Source organism: Hordeum vulgare, chromosome 2H, assembly GCF_904849725.1.
Source record: "Hordeum vulgare subsp. vulgare chromosome 2H, MorexV3_pseudomolecules_assembly, whole genome shotgun sequence".
Classification (NCBI taxonomy): domain Eukaryota; kingdom Viridiplantae; phylum Streptophyta; class Magnoliopsida; order Poales; family Poaceae; genus Hordeum; species Hordeum vulgare.
The window spans coordinates 650,632,858-650,653,365 of record NC_058519.1 but is presented as its reverse complement, the minus strand read 5'-3'; the positions used below and the strand labels follow the sequence as shown (position 1 = coordinate 650,653,365).

The following is a 20,508-nucleotide window of genomic DNA, read 5'->3' as shown; positions in this document are numbered from 1 at the left end:
TGGGTCTAGTCCATCACGTGATTCTCCTAATGACGTGATCCAGTTATCAAGCAACAACACCTTGTTTATAAGCAGAAGACACTGACTATCTTTGATCAACTGGCTAGCTAACTAGAGGCTTGCTAGGGACAGTGTTTTGTCTATGTATCCACACATGTATATAAGTCTTCATTCAATACAATTATAGCATGGATAATAAACGATTATCTTGATACAGGAATTATAATAATATCTATATTATTATTGCCTCTAGGGTATAATTCCAACAGTCTCCCACTTGCACTAGAGTCAATAATCTAGGCCTCACATCATCTTGCGAATTACATTGTAATAAATCTAACACCCATACAGTTCTGGTGTTGATCATGCTTTGCCCGTGGAAGAGGTTTAGTCAGCGGGTCTGCTACATTCAGATCCGTGTGCACTTTGCATATATTTACGTCCTCCCCTTCGACGTAGTCGTGGATGAGGTTGAAGCGTCGTTTGATGTGTCTGGACTTCTTGTGAAACCGTGGTTCCTTTGCTAGGGCAATGGCACCCGTGTTGTCACAGAACAAGGTTATTGGATTCAGTGCGCTTGGCACCACTCCAAGATCCGTCATGAACTGCTTCATCCATACACCCTCCTTAGCCGCCTCCGAGGCAGCCATGTACTCCGCTTCACATGTAGAATCTGCTACGACGCTCTGCTTGGAACTGCACCAGCTTACCGCACCCCCATTAAGAATAAATACATTCCGGTCTGCGACTTAGAGTCGTCCGGATCTGTGTCAAAGCTTGCATCGACGTAACCCTTTACGGCGAGCTCTTCGTCACCTCCATACACGAGAAACATCTCCTTAGTCCTTTTCAGGTACTTCAGGATATTCTTGACCGCCGTCCAATGATCCACTCCTGGATTACTCTGGAACCTGCCTGCCATACTTATGGCCAAGCTAACGTCCGGTCTAGTGCACATCATTGCATACATGATAGAACCTATGGCTGAAGCATAGGGGACGGTGCTCATATGCTCTCTATCCTCATCAGTTGCTGGGCACTGAGTCTTACTCAATCTCGTACCTTGTAAAACTAGCAAGAACCCTTTCTTGGACTGTTCCATTTTGAACCTCTTCAAAACTTTATCAAGGTATGTGCTTTGTGAAAGTCCTATCAGGCGTTTCGATCTATCCCTGTAGATCTTAATGCCTAGAATGTAAGCAGCTTCTCCTAGGTCCTTCATAGAGAAACTTTTATTCAAGTAATCCTTTATGCTCTCCAAAAACTCTACGTTGTTTCCAGTCAGCAATATGTCATCCACATATAATATTAGAAACGCCACAGAGCTCCCACTCACTTTCTTGTAAATACAAGATTCTCCAACCACTTGTATAAACCCAAATGCTTTGATCACCTCATCAAAGCGTTTGTTCCAACTCCGAGATGCTTGCACCAGTCCATAAATGGATCGCTGGAGCTTGCACACCTTGTTAGCATTCTTAGGATCGACAAAACCTTCGGATTGCATCATATACAACTCTTCCTTAAGGAAACCGTTAAGGAACGCCGTTTTGACATCCATCTGCCAGATTTCATAATCGAAAAATGTAGCTATTGCTAACATGATTCTGACGGACTTAAGCATCGCTACGGGTGAGAATGTCTCATCGTAGTCAACTCCTTGAACTTGTGAAAAACCCTTTGCCACAAGTCGAGCTTTATAAACGGTCACATTGCCGTCAGCGTCCGTCTTCCTCTTAAAGATCCATTTGTTCTGAATAGCCTTGCGGCCCTCAGGTAGTACTTCCAAAGTCCACACTTTGTTCTCATACATGGATCCTATCTCGGACTTCATGGCTTCTAGCCATTTGTTGGAATCTGGGCCCACCATTGCTTCTTCATAATTTGTAGGTTCATTGTTGTCTAACAACATGATTGACAAGACGGGATTACCGTACCACTCTGGAGCAGCACGTGGTCTCGTCGACCTGCGTGGTTCGACAGAAACTTGAACCGGAGTTTCATGATCATCATCATTAACTTCCTCCTCAACCGGCGTCGCAATGACAGAGGTTTCCCCTTGCCCTATGCCACCATCCAGAGGGATGAGACGTTCGACAACCTCATCAAGTTCTATCTTCCTCCCACTCAATTCTCTCGAGAGAAACTCCTTCTCGACAAAAGCTCCATTTTTAGCAACAAACACTTTGCCCTCGGATTTTTGATAGAAGGTGTACCCAACTGTCTCTTTTGGGTAACCTATGAAGATGCACTTTTCCGCTTTGGGTTCCAGCTTTTCAGGCTGAAGCTTTTTGACATAAGCATCACATCCCCAAACTTTAAGAAACGACAACTTTGGCCTTTTGCCATACCACAGTTCGTATGGTGTCGTCTCAACGGATTTTGATGGCGCCCTATTTAAAGTGAATGCAGTTGTTTCTAATGCATAACCCCAAAACGATAACGGCAAATCGGTAAGAGACATCATAGATCGCACCATCTCTAATAAAGTACGATTACGATGTTCGGACACACCATTACGCTGTGGTGTTCCAGGCGGTGTCAACTGTGAAACAATTCCACATTGTCTTAAGTGAGCACCAAACTCGAAACTCAGATATTCACCCCCACGATCAGACCGTAGGAACTTGATCTTCTTGTTATGATGATTTTCAACTTCACTCTGAAATTGCTTGAACTTTTCAAATGTTTCAGACTTGTGCTTCATTAAGTAGACATAACCATATCTACTCAAATCGTCAGTGAAGGTGAGAAAATAACAATATCCGCCGCGTGCCTCTACGCTCATCGGACCACACACATCGGTATGTATGATTTCCAACAAGTCACTTGCACGCTCCATTGTTCCGGAGAACGGAGTTTTAGTCATCTTGCCCATGAGGCATGGTTCACACGTGTCAAGTGAATCAAAGTCAAGTGACTCCAAAAGTCCATCGGCATGGAGTTTCTTCATGCACTTTACACCAATATGACCTAAGCGGCAGTGCCACAAAAATATGGCGCTATCATTGTTAACTCTAACTCTTTTGGTCTCAATGTTATGTATGTGTGTATCACTATCAAGATTCAATATGAACAATCCTCTCACATTGGGTGCATGACCATAAAAGATGTTACTCATAGAAATAGAACAACCATTATTCTCTGACTTAAAAGAGTAACCGTCTCGCAATAAACAAGATCCAGATATAATGTTCATGCTCAACGCAGGCACTAAATAATAATGATTCAAGTTCATAACTAATCTTGATGGTAACCGAAGTGAAACTGTGCCGACGGCGATTGCATCAACCTTGGAACCATTTCCTACGCGCATCATCACTTCATCTTTCACCAGCCTTCGTCTATTCCGCAGTTCCTGTTTCGAGTTGCAAATATGAGCAACAGAACCGGTATCGAATACCTAGGCACTACTACGAGAGCCGGTTAAGTACACATCAATAACATGTATATCAAATATACCTGATTTTTCTTTGGCCGCCTTCTTATCAGCCAGATACTTGGGGCAATTGCGCTTCCAGTGACCCATACCCTTGCAATAGTAACACTCTGTTTCAGGCTTAGGTCCATCTTTGGGTTTCTTCGTTGGATTGGCAACAGGCTTGCCGCTCTTCTTTGAATTACCCTTCTTGCCTTTGCCGTTTCTCTTGAAACTAGTGGTCTTATTCACCATCAACACTTGATGCTCTTTATGGAGTTCAGACTCTGCGACTTTCAGCATCGCAAACAACTCGCCGGGAGACTTGTTCATCCCTTGCATGTTGTAGTTCAACACAAAGCCTTTATAGCTTGGCGGTAGTGATTGAAGGATTCTGTCAGTGATAGCTTCGTGCGGGAGTTCAATCCCCAGCTCAGCTAGACGGTTTGAGTACCCAGACATTTTGAGCACATGTTCACTGACAGACGAGTTCTCCTCCATCTTGCAAGCATAGAATTTATCGGAGGTCTCATACCTCTCGATCCGGGCATTCTTCTGAAAGATAAACTTCAACTCCTGGAACATCTCAAATGCTCCATGACGCTCAAAGCAACGTTGAAGTCCCGGTTCTAAGCCATACAAGACTGCACATTGAACTACTGAGTAGTCCTCCTTACGTGCTAACCAAGTGTTCTTAACATCCTGATCAGCCGTAGCGGGTGGTTCATCTCCTAGCGCAGCATTAAGGACATAATCCTTCTTCCCAGCTTGTAAGATTAGCTTAAGATTACGAGCCTAGTCTACAAAGTTGCTTCCATCATCTTTCAGCTTAGCTTTCTCTAGGAACGTATTAAAATTCAGGGTGACTGTCGCGTGAGCCATGATCTACAACACAAATATATTCAAAGTGGACTTAGACTATGTTCAAGCTAATTAGAGTTTAACTTAATCAAATTACTCGCTAAACTCCCACTCAAAAAGTACATCTCTCTTAGTCATTTGAGTGGTTCATGATCCACTTACACTAGCTCAAGTCCCATCATCACATGAGTTGAGCATAGTTTCAGTGGTAAGCATCCCCATGCTAATCATATCATCTATATGATTCATGATCGACCTTTCGGTCTCATGTGTTCCGAGGCCATGTCTGCACATGCTAGGCTCGTCAAGCTTAACCCGAGTGTTCCGCGTGCGCAACTGTTTTGCACCCGTTGTATGTGAACGTTGAGTCTATCACACCCGATCATCACGTGGTGTCTCGAAACGACGAACTGTAGCAACGGTGCACAGACGGGGAGAACACAATTTCGTCTTGAAATTTTAGTGAGAGATCACCTCATAATGCTACTGTCGTTCTAAGCAAAATAAGGTGCATAAAAGGATTAACATCACATGCAATTCATAAGTGACATGATATGGCCATCATCACGTGCTCCTTGATCTCCATCACCAAAGCACCGGCACGATCTTCTTGTCACCGGCGCCACACCATGATCTCCATCAACGTGTCGCCATCGGGGTTGTCGTGCTACTCATGCTATTACTACTAAAGCTACATCCTAGCAAAATAGTAAACGCATCTGCAAGCACAAACGTTAGTATAAAGACAACCCTATGGCTCCTGCCGGTTGCCGTACCATCGACGTGCAAGTTGATATTATCTATTACAACACGATCATCTCATACATCCAATATATCACATCACATCGTTGGCCATATCACATCACAAGCATACCCTGCAAAAACAAGTTAGACGTCCTCTAATTTTGTTGTTGCATGTTTTACGTGGTGACCATGGGTATCTAGTAGGATCGCATCTTACTTACGCAAACACCACAACGGAGATATATGAGTTGCTATTTAACCTCATCCAAGGACCTCCTCGGTCAAATCCGATTCAACTAAAGTTGGAGAAACTGACACCCGCCAGTCATCTTTGAGCAACGGAGTTACTCGTAGCGATGAAACCAGTATCTCGTAAGCGTACGAGTAATGTCGGTCCGAGCCGCTTCGATCCAACAATACCGCGGAACCAAGAAAAGACTAAGGAGGGCAGGAAAACGCACATCACCGCCCACAAAAACTTTTGTGTTCTACTCGAGAAGACATCTACGCATGAACCTAGCTCATGATGCCACTGTTGGGAAACGTCGCATGGGAAACAAAAATTTTCCTACGCGCACGAAGACCTATCATGGTGATGTCCATCTACGAGAGGGGATGTGTGATCTACGTACCCTTGTAGACCGTACAGCAGAAGCGTTAGTGAACGCGGTTGATGTAGTGGAACGTCCTCACGTCCCTCGATCCGCCTCGCGAACCGTCCCGCGATCAGTCCCACGATCTAGTGCCGAACGGACGACACCTCCGCGTTCAGCACACGTACAGCTCGACGATGATCTCGGCCTTCTTGATCCAGCAAGAGAGACGGAGAGGTAGATGAGTTCTCTGGCAGCGTGACGGCCCTCCGGAGGTTGGTGGTGATCTTATCTCAGCAGGGCTCCGCCCGAGCTCCGTAGAAACGCGATCTAGAGGTAAAACCGTGGAGATATGTGGTCGGGCTGCCGTGACAAAGTTGTGTCAAATCAGCCCTAAAACCTACGTATATATAGGGGGAGGAGGGGGAGCCTTGCCTTGGGGTCCAAGGACTCCCAAGGGGGTCGGCCGAGCCTAAGGGGGGAACCCTCCCCTTCCAAACCGAGTCCAACTAGGTTTGGAAGGAGGAGTCCTTCCCCCTTTTCCCACCTCCTTTTTTTTCTTTTCTCTTTGATTTTCTTCCTATGGCGCATAGGGCCTTCTTGGGCTGTCCCACCAGCCCACTAAGGGCTGGTGCGCCACCCCCAAGGCCTATGGGCTTCCCCGGGGTGGGTTGCCCCCCCGGTGAACTCCCGGAACCCATTCGTCATTCCCGGTACATTCCCGGTAACTCCGAAAACCTTCCGGTAATCAAATGAGGTCATCCTATATATCAATCTTCGTTTCCGGACCATTCCGGAAACCCTCGTGACGTCCGTGATCTCATCCGGGACTCCGAACAACATTCGGTAACCAACCATATAACTCAAATACGCATAAAACAACGTCGAACCTTAAGTGTGCAGACCCTGCGGGTTCGAGAACTATGTAGACATGACCCGAGAGACTCCTCGGTCAATATCCAATAGCGGGACCTGGATGCCCATGTTGGATCCTACAGATCCTACGAAGATCTTATCGTTTGAACTTCAGTGCCAAGGATTCATATAATCCCGTATGTCATTCCCTTTGTCCTTCGGTATGTTACTTGCCCGAGATTCGATCGTCAGTATCTGCATACCTATTTCAATCTCGTTTACCGACAAGTCTCTTTACTCGTCCATAATACAAGATCCCGCAACTTACGCTAAGTCACATTGCTTGCAAGGCTTGTGTGTGATGTTGTATTACCGAGTGGGCCCCGAGATACCTCTCCGTCACACGGAGTGACAAATCCAAGTCTCGATCGATACTAACTCAACGAACACCTTCGGAGATACCTGTAGAGCATCTTTATAGTCACCCAGTTACGTTGCGACGTTTGATACACACAAAGTATTCCTCCGGTGTCAGTGACTTATATGATCTCATGGTCATAGGAACAAATACTTGACACGCAGAAAACAGTAGCAACAAAATGACACGATCAACATGCTACGTCTATTAGTTTGGGTCTAGTCCGTCACGTGATTCTCCTAATGACGTGATCCAGTTATCAAGCAACAACACCTTGTTTATAATCAGAAGACACTGACTATCTTTGATCAACTGGCTAGCCAACTAGAGGCTTGCTAGGGACAGTGTTTTGTCTATGTATCCACACATGTATATAAGTCTTCATTCAATACAATTATAGCATGGATAATAAACGATTATCTTGATACAAGAATTATAATAATAACTATATTATTATTGCCTCTAGGGCATAATTCCAACAGGATGATGGGGACTCCTTAATTCAGTCGGAGCTGACTAAGGGCCTTGTCCTTGGTGAGGGGTAGTCCTTGGGTAGGACCTACAAGGCAGGCCTATGACCCTACCCTAGGACTATAACCCCATCAGCGATGTTCCTGCTAACCTCAGAAGTATCCTCTTGTAGGACTGTAACAATTCCCATCCTGTAATATAAGAGTAAAAAACACCCGCGACTAGAGGGAACAATGCCGATTGATTGCTTGCTCTGTTTTTTAGGACGCTGAGAGCATAAAAAACGTAAAAACTGCACAAACGCGAAAACTGCAAAGTTCCGGTGAGTTTGCGGGCCGGGCTCAGTTTGCTGCGCAGAGCAGACTCCACATCTGCAGCCCGGCCCACAAACGTTTTTCGCGAATCCGCAAATGTACGCGTGGTAGGCATAAAAGCCGTTTGGGCTCCCATTTGCGGGGCCAAACCCTCACCTCCGCCGCCGAATTCGTCACCGTCGTTCCCTTCCCTTCCCTAGCTCCAGCCGTCCGATTCGCTCGCCATGGATGCCCTTCCTCCGCATCTGCAGCAGGAGCGGCGCAGGTGCGTCGCTGCCGACGCCGCGCGGAAGCGGTCGTCGCATAAGTGGACGGGGAGGGGGCTCCCGGTGCCGGCGTCGCTGCTGCGGTGGCAGGCCGAGGAGTTCGACATCCGCTACGGTCTCGTGCCGGCACCCGCGCCTCTCGCCGCACCCGCGCCTTCCGATTCGCCACCACCGGAGTTCGAGGAGGGGAGCTCCTCCGGCACCTGGACCCTCTCCACCATGGCTTCATCACCGTACACTCCGCCCCGCGAGGTCGGCTTCGAGGTCTACGATCCAGCCGCCTTCGAGGGCTCAGTGACCCGCGAGGACTTAGTCCCCGAGGAGGTCCTCCCCATGGTGACCGGCGCGGTCGCGACGCGCTCCGCGGAGGATGTCGAACACGACGCCAAGCGTCGCCGCCGTGAGGTCGACATCGATCAGCTCTTGCTCGAGCAGGGCCGCCTCCACCGCGAGCAGGAGGCCGCCAAGGCGCGCGAGAAGGGGAAATCCGTCATCATCTACGTCAACGACGACTCTGACGAGGAGTAAATGCACTCCGGCGACGGCAAGGCCGCACCCTGCGAGCTCTGATGGGCTAATTTTGGTCTCTTTAGGGTTAGGGCCACATCTTCGAGAGCATTTTTGCCATCTGTGGCAATGTTTAACCCCCCCCCCCCCCGCGATGTAAATCTTAACGAACAACGGATGAACTAATCTCCCGCGTAGTTTGAATGTCTAAATTTGTAGTTCTGTTTGCCGTGTCTGTTCTGTGCAACACGTTTTTGAAACTGGAACCCACTTTGCACTGAACTGCAAACTGCGTCATAGCTGATTCTACATGTGAAGCGTTGTAGTTGATTCTACATGCGAAGAGGAGTACATAGCTGCCTCACAGGCGGCTAAGGAGGATGTCTGGATGGAGTAGTTCATGTCAGATCTTGGAGTAGTGCCAAGTGCACTGGACACAATCAATCTGTTCTGTGACAACACTGGTGCCATTGCTCTAGCCAAGGAACCAAGGTTTCACAGGAGGACCAGACACGTAAAGTGACGCTTCAATGCCATCCGTGATTACATCAAGAATCTGAATGTTGCAGATCCGCTGACTAAACCTCTTCCACGAGAAAAGCATGATCAACACCAGAACTGTATGGGTGTTAGATTCATTACATTGTAAATCACATAGAGATGTGAAGCTAGATTATTGACTCTAGTGCAAGTGGGAGACTGTTGGAAATATGCCCTAGAGGAAATAATAAAATAGTTATTATTATATTTCCTGTTTCAAGATAATCGTTTATTATCAATGCTATAATTGTATCGAATGGAAACATACATGCATGTGTGGATATATAGACAAAACAATGTCCCTAGTGAGCCTCTAGTTGACTAGCATGTTGGTCCAGGATGGTTAAGGTTTCCTAGCCATAGACAAGTGTTGTCACTTGATGACGGGATCACATCATTCTTCACATCATTAGAAGAATGATGTGATGGACAAGACCCAAACTATAAACGTATCATATGATCGTGCCATTTTGTTGCTATGGTTTTCTACATGTCAATCATACATTCCTATGACCATGAGATCATGTAACTCACTAACACCGTAGAAATACCTTGTGTGTATCAAACATCGCAACGTTACTGGGTGACTATAAAGGTACTATACATGTATCTCCGAAGGTGTCCGTTGAGTTAGCATGGATCAAGACTGTGATTTGTCACTCCGTGTGAGGGAGATGTATCTCGGGGTCCACTCGGTAATACAACATCACAAACAAGCCTTGCAAGCAATGTGACTAAAGAGTTAGCCACGGGATCTTGTATTACGGAACGAGTAAAGAGAGTTGCTGGTAACAAGATTGAAATAGGTATGGCTATACCGACAATTGAATCTTGGGAAAGTAACATACCGAAGGACAAAGGGAATGATATACGGGATTGTGTGAATCCTTGACATAGAGGTTCATCCAATAAGATCTTCGTAGAATATGTAGGATCCAATATGGACGTCCAGGTCCCGCTATTGGATATTGACTAGAGAGTGTCTCAGTCATGTCTACATAGTTCTCGAACCCGCATGGTCTGCGCACTTAAGGTTCGGTGTCGTTTTCGGTATAGTTGAATTGTTGATGTTGGTAACCGAATGTTGTTCGGAGTCCCGGATGAGATCCGGATGTCACGAGTGTGTCCGAAATGGTCCGGAAACGAAGATTGATATATAGGATTGTTGCATTTGGCTTCCGGAAAGATTTCGGGCATTACGGGTAAAATACCGGGAGTGACGAATGGGTTCCGGGGTTTTACCGGGAGGGGCCACCCACCCGGAAGAGAACCAAATAGGTCCATGGGTGGCACACCAACCCTTAGTGGGCTGGTGAGGCCAGCCCAATAAGACTATTTCGGCCAAGGCAATAATAAAGAAGGAAAAAAGAGAAGGAGGCGGACAAGATAGGAAGAAGTCCTCCACCAAACCGAATTGGAGGAGGACTCCTCCCTCCTTGCCTCGGCCGAAGGCTCCTCCTTGGTTCCTCCTATATATAGTGGAGGGTTTTAGGGTTTTTGCACCTCAAGCCTTTGTGCAACCCTCTCTCCCTCCACTACTTTGTGACACCTCGTAGCTAGATCGGTACGGCACGGCGAAGCCCTGCCGGAGTAGCTACACCAACATCACTGCCACGCCGTCGTGCTGCCAGAGAATTCAGCTACCTCTTCATCTCTCTTGCTGGATCAAGAAGACGGAGATTGTCATCGAGTTGTACGTGTGTTGAACGCGGAGGTGCCGTCCGTTCGACGCTAGATAGGGACGGGTCGTGGGACGACGGCGATTTGGATCATGAAGACGTTCTGCTACATCAACCGCATTTCTTAGCGCTTCCCACTTAGCGATCTACAAGGGTATGTGGATCCGATCTCCCTCTCGTAGATGATCATCACCAGGATGGTCTTCGTGTGCGTAGGAATTTTTTTGTTTTCTATGCAACACTTACTACACTGTCTATACACAGACGAAGCACTTCTGCTTACATGTAACCATGAGTAGTACTTGGTTACCAAATTCAAAAATATACTTGTTAGATTCCAAGTATTTGGCCACAAAATTAAAATGGTAAGTTTGGTCCTTAGTTGCCAGATTTTAAACATGCTTATTTTTCATACTGCAATTACTTGATTGTCAGAATTAAATATGTTTAGTGGCCAGATATTAAACATGCTTATTTTTTATATTACAATTACGTGGTTGTCAAAATTAAACATGTTTAGTTACCAAAATTACAAATGCTCAATTTCCTCCTTAAGAAAAACTTAGCTGCAAACTTAGTTGCCAGATTTTAAACATTTTAGTTGTCATGTTATAATTAGCTTTCGGTCGGAATTAAACATGTTTAGTTGTCAAAATTAAAAATGCTTAATTGTTTCTTTTAAAATAGTTCAGTCGCGTCCTCTCAAAAAATAGTTAGTTGCACACTTAGTGACCAGATTTTAAACATATGTTTAGTTGTCATATTCTAATTACTTGATTGTCAGGATTAAACATGTTTAGTTGTCATGCTTAGCAGTATACGCAACCCAACTACCAAGGAATGTACGTATGACACATATTTTACTATTTCATTTGTGTATTGGAGTTAGCCGGACGACACGTTTCTCCCACACCTCTAAGCCATCACGAAGCAGCCATCACGAAGCACCATATCATGAAAGCCATCACGAAGCAGCCAACTCTAAGCCTAACTCTCTCTATTAGGCCTTAATGTATGCTCATGCAACAAGTTCAAAAATGTCCTAGTAACAGAAGCAACAATGGTTACACAATTCTGCTGGTTACCTTTGCTAAAAATCAGTCGACTTAGATTTCGCGAAGTCTCACTCGATACTATAATCCGTTGATTTTGCATTGAGGTTTGGATAGATAAAATATTTTTTCAGTTTTTTCCTTCTTACATACTATACTACTTGACTGAGACTTCACGAATCTCAGTCGACTGAGACCTAGACACATCCTATCTAGTAAATCAAAATGCATGATTTGAAACACCGTTTGGTCTTGACATCAACGTTTGGTCTACCGTCGCTCTCGGCATCCTATGAAAGTTGTGGGACTCTAAAAACGCTCGTGTTTTTCATAACGAGTTTCACTCCCCTCTCTACCCTTCGTAACATTGTTTCAGACTTTACTCTTTGGGTCTTTAGATTTAAAGACCCCATCAGTAGGGAGGCGGACGTGTCTCTATGATGTAACTCGCCTTTTTTGGCATTTGGGTAATATATTCAGGTGGGGATCCTCTCCTCCGTGATTGTTAAAAAAAATGTTCTATAACTTGATCGAGACTTGTTTAAATCCGAGTCGACTGAGATATAACCGTACCCAACAAATCACCATGCGAATTAAGACCTCGACTTAAAATATTCAGGTGGGGATCCTCTCCCCCGTGATTGTTAAAAAAAATGTCCCAGTAACTGAGCGTCTTATGGGTTCCTTAAATACCTGGATGTGCTTCCATGAAATGAGAGTGGAAGCTGCTGGCGGGACGAATTAATGTTAGAACTGGCACATGTGATACTAGAAATCTTCAACTTTTGTTTTTATTCAGATCAAAAAATATACACAGATGGTCTCAATGTTAATTAATGGGACATGACGAGCTTGATCTCGAACTTGTCTCCGATTGCCAGCGCCATTCCACTGACGCTGAACACTCCACTGGTCCGGGACATGGTGTGGGCTGCCTTGAGCTCAACGTTGTTTACATAGATGGTGAAGCTCTTTGGTGGCGACTGCAGCCCCATGATGACCACCTTGTCGATGACCTGCGCCCGAGTCGGCGCGTATGAGTTTCGCACCACATGTGAACTCACCTTGGTTGTGATGGTGCCCTTGCTCTCTTCCCTGTCGCAGCTGAATCTCACGAGGGTCCAATTGCCTCCCACGCCGCCCATCTCCGGCGAGTCGCCGTCATCCAAGAAGAGTTCCCCGCTGGCCGTCCCGTTCTCCGCGAGCGCCACAAGGAGGTGGAGATCACCCTGGCGTGCGGCGGACGTGGTGAGGCCCGCTTGCTGCAGTAGTAGGATGTTGCCGCCGGCCAGGTACGCGTTTGCCAAGTCCGCTGGCGCCGGGAGGGTGACGCGCTTGCCGGCCTTCATGGTGAGGGCGACGGACTGGTTGTAAAGATTGAACCACCGGCCGGCGGGGAAATAGGCGTCGACGGTTTTGGCGCCGGGCTCTAGCACTGGAGAGACAAGCACGGCGCGGCCGAGCATGAACTGCCTGTCCACGCCGTAGGTGTTGTTGTCGTGCGGGTAGGAGAAGAAGAGCGGGCGCACGATGGGCGCACCCGTCGTGTGCGCCTCGTACATGAGCGTGTAGATGTAGGGGAGCAGCCGGTAGCGCATCTCCAACGCCTTCTTCGCCGACCGTGCCGTCGACTCCCACACATAGAGCTCTCGCCGTAGGGTTGTCTTCTCCGCATGGGCCCTGGCGAACGGGTAGAATGCGCCGAGCTGAATCCAGCGGCTGCAGAGCTCCTGGGTGGTGTTGCCGTTGAAGCCGCAGATGTCGGCGCCCATCATGGGGATGCCTAAGAGTCCAAAGTTGAGGATGGTGTTGATGGAGCGCGCAAGCTCGTCCCACCTCGCGTCGTTGTTGCCTGTCCAGTGCGCGGCGTAACGGCCGGAACCGACAAAGGTAGAGCGGGTGAGCACGAAGGGGCGGCGTTTGGTGTCCCTGAGCAGCCCGGCGTGCGTGGCCTGCGTCTGGAGGAGGCCGAAGAGATTGTGCGCGTCGTACTCGGTCACGTTGTTGTAGTGCACCGTAGAGGCCGGCACTGTCCTGTAGTTGATGGGAAGGTGAAAGCCGGAGTTGTTGATGCGGTAGGGCGGGTCGTCCAACGCATTGAGAGGCTGCCAGTCCTTGAAGTTGGACGGCTCTTTGATGTCGCACCAGAGCCCGTCGACAGGGATGGTCCGCCGAAACTCAGAGATCTTTCGTGCCCAGTACTCGGTGCTGCGCGGGTTCATGAAGTCCAGGAAGTAGACCTCGCCTGGCCACGCCTCGCCTACCAGGTTGGCGCCGTTCCGCTTGAGGAACAAGTCCTCGTGAGGTGCTGCTTGCCGTTTGATAGCCGGGTGTACGGTGACCACGTATTTCTGGCCATTGTTGTGGAGCCGGTCGACGAACGGCCGGAGCTGCTTGGATGGGTAGTTCACCGGATCCAGCGTGAAGTCCTGGTAATTGTCCATGTAGTCGATGTCCGACCAGATCGCGTCCAATGGGATCTTGGCCTTGGCGTAGCCGGCGACCACGCCAACCAGATCAGCCACGTTCTTGTAGCCATACCTGGACTGGTGGAACCCTACAACAAGTGCAAGATCCAGTGAGCGTAGCACAAGAGAGCAATGGATATATATATATATATATATATATATATAGAAGGAAGGTACGTACCGAATGACCAGTAGGGCATGGGGGCAGGGCGGCCGATGAGCTGTGTGTACTGGTCGACGACGGCGAGGGGGGATGGGCCGGCGAAGAAGTAGAAGTCTAGCACACCGCCGATCACCTTGTAGGTGACGTGGGATCCGCCGTACAGTATGTCCATCCCATTGCTGTTTAGGAGGAGCACGCCATGCGCGGCACCGCCGGAGCGCACGTCCATGTAGAACGGGTGCGAGCCGTAGAGGTTGAGGTCCAGTTGGTCGGACCACGTCACGTCCTCGTTCCACAGTGTGAAACTGTCATTGTGTTTGTAGCCGGAACGTCTGTTTCTTCTGCTCGCCAAGCCCATACAGGGATGCTCGGTCAGCCGGCAGCGCCGATGTCACCTCCAAGTACCTGCATTCCAATTTCACGTCCATCGATCACTTGATTTACATTGATGTACTTGAGGATCAACCAAGCTACACCAGGTAACATTGCAACGGCACACACTTGTAACTTACCGGTCCTTGAAGACAAGGTTGGCAGAAGTGTCAAAGAGGATGTCATGCGTCGAGCGACGGGAGACGGTGAAGCGGAACGGGCTGGTGTGGATGGTGAAGTTCAGGTCCGAAGACGGGCTGGACATGGTGTTGTGGCTCGGCATGGAGGCACTGCCCGGTGAGTCGAGCAAGACGCCCTTTGGCTCTGGCCCTGGCGCCGCCGGGCGTGGGATGGCGTCTTGGGGAACCTCCCATCGCTGATGGTCAGCATCGGTGATGCGCACGCGTAGCCGGCTATCTGTCTCAAGACTGCAGCCATGACACCGAATCAGATCTGTACCGAGCAAGAACCAACTTATCTACTCCCTCCGTTCCTAAATATAAGTCTTTTAAAAGATTTCACTAGGGGCCTACATACGGAACAAAATGAGTGAATCTACACTCTAAAATATGTCTATATACATCCGTATGTAGTCTATTATTGAAACCTCTAGAAAGACTTATATTTAGAAACGGAGGGAGTAGCTAGCTAGTTGGTTGAAATGAAAGATCAAACACACTTGCCTTGCCGTTAGGCTGAGACTCTTCACATCCGGCCCAAATTCCGTCGTCCCGCCGGCGAGCTTTAGCTGGGCCGACATCTGCTTCCCCGACGTATCGGTTGACTCGACGTCATAGCCGGCGCTGCAATCATGGACGAGGAGGCAGATGAGGATGGTGAGGAGCACGAAATGATCAGTGGATGCCAAGCCAATCGCCATGAGTGGATGATGCGTGCAACACAAGTGATGTCCAGCATCTACTGCACGCTCGGGCTTATATAGGCTAGTAATCATCTGAAATGTTTGGAAAAAAATTAATGCCTCCTAGGATTACCTCTAGATAGATAGGCCATACGAGGCAGTACTTCAAAGCTTTCAAAATGAAGATTTATCGCTTCATCCAAGTGAAGAAGAAATTAATTTTGACTTGCTAAAGAAGGAAAATAATTAATGCAAACAAATGTGAACTCCAAATACATGGAGTATATCTGGATGAAGAAGAAATTAATTATGACTTGCTAAAGAAGGAAAATAATTAATGCAAACAAATGTGAACTCGGAATACATGTATAGTACATCTGGATGAAGAAGAAATTAATTGTGACTTGCTAAAGAAGGAAAATAATTAATGCAAACAAATGTAAATTCCGAATACATGCACTGCATCTCTTTTGAATAAACTGCCATTCTAACCATGTACTAAGTTAAACTTGGTATATGCTAATTTTGTACAAGTTTGACCCACTTAATCGAAATAATATTTAATATCTGAAAAACCAAATTTCTCACGTAATACTCATCATAAAACCCATCATAATATATATGGAATGACTATTCGTTATCCTGGGTGAGCAATATTATTCTTCACTCTCCTCTTTTTTAACATCAATGCACCGTAATTTTACATTTCGTAAATTTTGTCTTATTTACTACGTAAAAAGAGACCATAAAAAAGTATATACTCACCATAGAAAATATTTTTCGTTATATAATATTACAAACGTAATAACATAGTGTGAAATATACATAAAACGTAAGTTTTTGTCTTATGAATTTTCTTTTGCTTCTTATACCAAATTTTACGTAGTGAATACATATGAATATAACTAATTGTATCCCATATGTAATTTATTAATGAGACGGTCGTAAGATTACCTCGGTTAAAAAATAACTTATTCTGCATCCTCCTGGTTGATAAATAATTACGATGAAAAATTACTTATTCTTATAAATGATATATATTACGGTCAATTTACAAATAAATTACATTTCAAATACAAATATTTACATTTATATTGAATCACTATGTAAAATTTGACAAAAAAAACAAAAATATAGGTCACAACAACATAAAAAATTGAATTTAATGTATTTTTTAAACTATTTTTGTATGTTCGTAATTTTACGTGACATAAAATATTTTTATGTTGATTATATTTTTTTATGGTCTCTTTTTACGTATAAATAAGACAAAATTTATGTAATGTAAAATTACGGTGCATACATGTTAAAATAGAGGGGGTGAAGAATAACTATTTCTTACCCAGGATGACGAATAGCGATATATATATATATATATATATATATATATATATATATATATATATATATATATATATATATATATATATATATATATATATATGACACATTTTATCTACCACCGGTGGTAGTTACCACCATTTGCGTTTTCTATGTTGTATGTAGTATCTATCAAATCGGAGAGTATGTACGCGTAGTATGTAGTATATAATAATATTTAGGTAGTATATATACAATTTTTTTGTAGTATGTGTCATATTTTGTGTATGCTTTTTTTACATATAAATATATACGTATTTCACAAATATAATAAAATCTATGAATCAACTTGTAATTTTTCATGCAACTCACTTTGAAAAATCTTATATATAGTATATGAACATAATAAAAATGATAAATTAGTATATATACTCACGCGTGGTAGTATATGAAACATATGGGGTAACTATTCCTGGATGGTAGGATATATTTTTCCTACACAAAATATATTTAAAAGCAGTGGTAGTTACCATCGTTTTCTTTGGCTTTCACGTGTCCCTTTTTCCCTCCATCAAATAATGGAATCGAGTCAACAAGTTATTGGATACTTTTAACAGGTGATGCAATTTAGTAGGCAGAAACTAATTCAGTTTATATAATAAAATAATCCGGCAAGCCGTTCATAGGCTGTTGCAACTACCTCCTTAATCTAGGGTCCGTACAACAATATAAGCATGTGAACATGATACTGTTTTTTATGGGCACCTTAGTTTTTGTTGGAAATAACTTCTTTTGGATTCTTCCATTATTGTGTGAAATATATTCCTTTTTTAGAACCACATAGAGTATAGTCTTGCATACCTGTAGTATGGAGTATTTGTTGGAAATATGCCCTAGAGGCAATAATAAAATGGTTATTATCATATTTCCTTGTTCATGATAATCGTCTATTGTTCATGCTATAATTGTATTAACAGGAAACAGTAATACATGTGTGAATACATAGATCACAAAGTGTCCCTAGCAAGCCTCTAGTTGGCTTGCTCGTTAGTCAATAGATGATCATGGTTTCCTGATCATGGGCATTAGATGTCATTGATAACGGGATCACATCATTGAGAGAATGATGTGATGGACAAGACCCAATCCTAAGCATAGCAATAGATCGTATTGTTCATATGCTAAAGCTTTTCTAATGTCAAGTATCTTTTCCTTCGACCGTGAGATTGTGGAACTCCCGGATACCGTATGAGTGCTTTGGGTGTATCAAACGTCATAACGTAACTGGGTGACTATAAAGGTGCACTACGGGTACCTCCGAAAGTGTCTGTTGGGTTGGTACGAATCGAGATCGGGATTTGTCACTCCGTGTGACGGAGAGGTATCTCTGGGCCCACTCGGTAGAACATCATCATGAGCTCAATGTGACTAAGGAGTTAGTCACACGATGACGTGCTACAGAACGAGTAAAGAGACTTACCGGTAACGAGGTTGAACAAGGTATTGGTATGCCGACGATCGAATCTCGGGCAAGTTCTATACCGACATACAAAGGGAATTGTATACGGGATTGATTGAATCCTTGACATCGTGGTTCATCCGATGAGATCATCGTGGAGCAATTGGGAGCCACCATGGGTATCCAGACCCCGCTGATGGTTATTGTCCAGAGAGGTGTCTCGGTCATGTCTGCCTGTCTCCCGAACCCGTAGGGTCTACACACTTAAGATTCGGTGATGCTAGGGTTATAGAGAATTGTTATATGAGGTTACCGAAAGTTGTTCGGAGTCCCGGATGAGATCCCGGACGTCACGAGGAGCTCCGGAATGGTCCGGAGGTAAAGATTGATATATAGGACGGATGGTTTCGGACACCGGAAGTGTTTCGGGCATCACCGGTAACGTATCGGGACCACCAGGACCACCAGAGGTGGCCCCGGGGGTCCACCGAAGGGGGGCAACGACCCCGGGAGGTAAGGTGGGCCAAGTGGGGGAGGGAACCAACCCCTAGGTGGGCTGGTGCGCCTCCCCACTCAGCCCAATGCGCAGGGGAGAGGGAAGGGGGGGCAAACCCTAGGCACACGTGGGCCTTAGGCCCACCAGGTGGTGCGCCACCCCCTCCCACCCTAGCTGTTGGGGATATTACCTGTTAATAACCCGCCCAGTTAGGCCGGGTCAGCAAATCAGGCGATTCACCTAAGCGTGGTTTGGGCCTTGGCCTGGCAAGACCAAAGGTTGTATGGCGGTTTATAATTTCCGGAAGGTTTCCAAGCTTTAAAGGATGGCGACTTAGAGACCGCAGAGGTCACGATTTGTAGGAAGGAAAGTATCCTTGTAAAACCCTAGGGGTTCGACCTGTATATAAAGGCGAGTCCCAGGGAAGAAGAGGGTAGGTTAGAAATCATCGAGTGCTAGGTTTGGCGAGTTACGTCCTCCTTGTAATCGAAACCACATCAATATAACTCAAAGCAGGACGTAGGTCTTTACCTCCTCAGGAGGGGCCGAACCTGGGTAAATCGCCGTGTCTCTCCCGCTCAACCCCTTTGAGTCGCCACCAAGGTGCAATGGCTCCAGTACTAAGTCCTTTCACGAGTACAGCTGCCGTGACAAAACCACGACAGTTGGCGCCCACCGTGGGGCCTACGCACGGTGGAGTTGAGTTCTCAAAGGGAGCCCTACCAGGGTTTGGGAGTTACGCGACGGGGCTCATGACCCGGAGCCGCCGCGGGAAGATCTACATCGACAACCAGCAATGGGGGCCCGAAGCAGACTCGATCGAGTCTGGTTACAGGGTCCCCTTCGGCAAGATCAACGTCTTCATCGGCATGATCGGATCATCCGTGCCTGAGCCGGACATCTCCACCGACATCGTCGAGCCGGCCAGGTACGTTCGCCCAGTGGTGACGCCGAATCTGACTCGCCCGGTTTTTGTTGGGTTCACACAGGGATCAGAGGAGCCAGAGTGTTCGGCGACCCAGGAAACCACGCCGGTCAACTCTGATGAAGAATCATCCATGGGCAACTTAGATTCAATCCGGTCTCTACATGGGGATTGTCTTGGGGGCTTGTCATTAGCCATGGACCCCGAAGTCTTTGACTGAACCCGCCGCCAGATCGCCATTTATATGGCAGGGGCGACTCAGCCTTCACAAAACCCTACCGGAGGCGATGGGACCGGCGAGACGTCCAGAAGCCCGGCCGTTGTCCTGGTGGAATTAGCGGCGGAGATCACAAGGCTGATGGCGACTCCCCTCACACCAGAAAACCAGGAGGGAATAAACGTAGAGCTGGCAAAACTCAGAGAGGCAGTGGCAAAGGCTCATCGAGATGCCGAGGTGGAGTCCGCCAGGATCGAGACTCGGCAGGCTCAAATTGCGGCCGAAAGGATGCGCTTAAATACTGACAACTGGCGGCTCGAAAGACACCAGCGCATCTCCGACGCCGTCCATCAACGGAGACACCAAGGTCGCCTGCCCCATGATCTCAACCCGACTCGCCTGTTCGACACTCCACGAACCCCCGGGGCGGGAGCCGCCCCAGGGGGAGGGCCGGGTCAACCGCCTAACCCGCCGGTCCATACGGCTGAGGATCGCATCCCCCGATTTC

At 46.5% G+C, this 20,508-nt stretch overlaps 1 pseudogene across 1 annotated transcript; it reads right to left on the bottom strand.

The window, feature by feature from the left end:
- Nucleotides 1–12,484: 12,484 nt before the first annotated feature.
- LOC123431223 lies at nt 12,485–15,651 on the bottom strand (annotated as a pseudogene). The gene is made up of 4 exons (XR_006623060.1): nt 15,405–15,651; nt 14,862–15,149; nt 14,368–14,754; nt 12,485–14,275 (listed from the first exon to the last, which is right to left on the bottom strand). The product of XR_006623060.1 is annotated as a probable alpha-glucosidase Os06g0675700 (transcript).
- Between the last annotated feature and the right edge of the window lie 4,857 nt (nt 15,652–20,508).